General features: G+C 35.5%; 1 non-coding gene across 1 annotated transcript; it reads right to left on the reverse strand.

Annotated features, from left to right (window-relative positions):
- Positions 1-2007: 2007 nt before the first annotated feature.
- TRNAG-UCC (transfer RNA glycine (anticodon UCC)) lies at positions 2008-2079 on the reverse strand. Its single transcript has one exon. It is a non-coding gene; the product is annotated as a tRNA-Gly (tRNA).
- Between the last annotated feature and the right edge of the window lie 776 nt (positions 2080-2855).

The following is a 2855-nucleotide window of genomic DNA, read 5'->3' on the forward strand; positions in this document are numbered from 1 at the left end:
TCATAAGGTTGTTTCAGAAGTCACTAATTCAATTATTTCAATATAAAATTTCAAGATTACAGTAGAAAGTTCATTCTCCACAGTTACTTCTACGTCGAGAGTTTTTTTCTGTCGTTATGGCAACGCGTACCGTAATTTATCAATATGACTTGTAATAATAGACCAAATTATTGTTTTTTAAATCTATCTTTTCAATTAATCATCGGTTCCTAAAATCTTCCTTTATGGGCAATATGTATTGCATATAATAAAGCTAATAAAGTTTCAGCAATAATGAAATAAATAAAAATTTCAGCAATAAAATTAACTTAAAAATCATATAATGTCATGTTTTCTATGCAAGTAAAAAGTTTTTTTGTGTCCTATTTACAAAATCGTCAACTGGTCGTCATGTACAAAGGATATGTTTCTGAAAAAAAAATCACAGCCTTATCTGGAGTACCTCAAGGTTCAAATCTTGGTCCACTCTTGTTTCTATTAGTCACAAATGATCTACAATCTTACATTAATTATTCTAACACTTTTCTATTCGCGGATAACCTTAGAATATTCTCCAAAATTAATTCGCATAAAGATTGTGTAAAATTGCAAATAGATTTGTGCAATATTAAGGACTGGTATGAAAATAACAAGATTAAGTTGAACATGAATAAATGCAAAATTCTTTCCTTTACCCGCGAAGAAAACAGCATTAAACATGACTATTCTATTGAAGGAAACTATTTTAGAGATACGTAACTTAAAAATCTAGGTGTGCTATTTGATCCTAAATTAAGTTTTACTTATCATATTGAAACAAGTATTAATGATTCATACAGAAATCTTAGCTTTATTTTGAGAACAGGTAAAAAGTTTCAAAACGATGCTACATTAATGAAAAACTCTATTTCTGTTTTGTGCGATCGCAATTGGAACATGCGACTCTTTTCTGGTCACCAAGAACACTAAAACACACAGATATGATTAAAAGGATACAATCAAAATTCTTGAAATGATTTGCTTATAGAAAAACTGGCATGTATCCAAAATATGAGCCATATTCAGAAATAGTGCAAAACTTCAATATGCACACTTTGAAACAACACAGAGAACATACGGATCTTTTATTTTTACACAAGTTACTACATGGTAAAATTGACTGTTCCAACCTTACTTAGAAGGTTCAATTGCATGCTTCGTCAGGTAAAACCGTATTATCACGAGTCACCTAGTAGCTTTCCGTATGCAGTTATTTAAAAAAGCAAAAATAAATGCCGATTTTCTAAATGGCTGGAAATTGAAAGCAAATACATCAGTCTTGATAACGGTATCTCACCCAAAATAATATTGTCTAGGGAGATCCTGTTCCACTTTTCGATTATCTTTTATCTATTTAAAGATATCACATAATTACTGTAAAATTAGCGATATTTTAATTTCGCAGTGACGAGGCCTCTTAACGTCCTGCGATTATGCCCTTTAGGCTAAGGGAGATGGATGACTAAACTAAGTGAATGATGATGGAACATTTTGTGGAATGAGAATGTGGGAGTAAATGGAAGTATCCCGAGAAAACCCACGGACACAATATTCTGCACCATAAACTTACTTAGCTCGAACCACGGACCCCACGCACCAAAGGTAAGCGCTCTACCACTTGAGCCACCGTACCGCCAACCGAATGCCCCAAGAATTGATTTGAAGAAGTATATATTTTTTTATTGATGACATCACAACTACATATAAGAAAAGTGCACTGCTGACGAAATATCTACAAGATACACATCAGGGGCGGATCCAAGGGGGGGGGCGATCGGGGCGATCGTCCCCCCCAGAAGAGGAAGCTTTCTTATTTTATATATATAAATAAAATCCATCCCAAAGTTTGGAGCCCTTAAAAGTAGCAGTATGACAACCCACCGCCCCCCCAGAAGTCGGTCCTGGATCCGCCCCTACGGAAAAATCATTATGTAAATTTTATTCTCAATAATGTCTACATTAATATTTATTAAATTAAAAAATATAGTGTGCGATGGCCGGGAATCGAACCCGGGTCAACTGCTTGGAAGGCAACTATGCTCACCACTACACCACCATCGCTGCGTTAAGCAAGCATTTTGAGTCAAATAGTTCCGGTATTCGTCCTTGTTTTCGGTGAGACATGAGTCAATCCACTTGTTGTTACTTCCTTTCCATTCACCTCAAAACAGATGTACGTATAATACCATAAAAATATATTATTATTATTATTATTATTATTATTATTATTATTATTATTATTATTATTATTATTATTATTATTATTAAATATTCTGCCTGTTGACAAGTCCTGATACAAATGAGTTTTTTTCTTTTCTTTCTTTTCCATTTATCAAATCATCGATCAGTTGTATTCTCGTATATGCACCGAGGCTAAGGAAGACGGTGGAATGAAGAAAGTGGAAGGGGAAACAGGAGAATCTGGAACCCACGCATACGATGTTTGTCCACCGCCAAGTCCCGACATGGGATCCAACCAAAGGTGAGCACTCTACCACTAAGCCAATGTGGCCCCTTCCCTGATTGTCATCCTTGCATTGAATTAAATTGAGTCCGAAAACTATGGGGCAAGTTTCCCGGTTGGGGCGAATTTTTAAAGATCGGCGGTGATAGCCGAGTGGTAGTATCAGGCGTTAGGCTGCGAATCAGTGGCGTATCTAGAAAATAAAAAGTGGGGAGAAGGCAAGCCAGAACCTAGACTATAGGCATAACAGGTATATCATGAGTTTACAATAAACTTTCAAGAATATGTAAATAAAACTAAATTATTTTGTCACTCAAAAAAACTGGTGCACCTAGGCTCTCTGTTCCCTTGCTCGATCCGCCACTGCTTCGGA

The sequence above is a fragment of the Thermobia domestica genome, chromosome 7, assembly GCF_964235325.1.
Source record: "Thermobia domestica chromosome 7, izTheDome1.hap1.1, whole genome shotgun sequence".
Lineage (NCBI taxonomy): Eukaryota > Metazoa > Arthropoda > Insecta > Zygentoma > Lepismatidae > Thermobia > Thermobia domestica.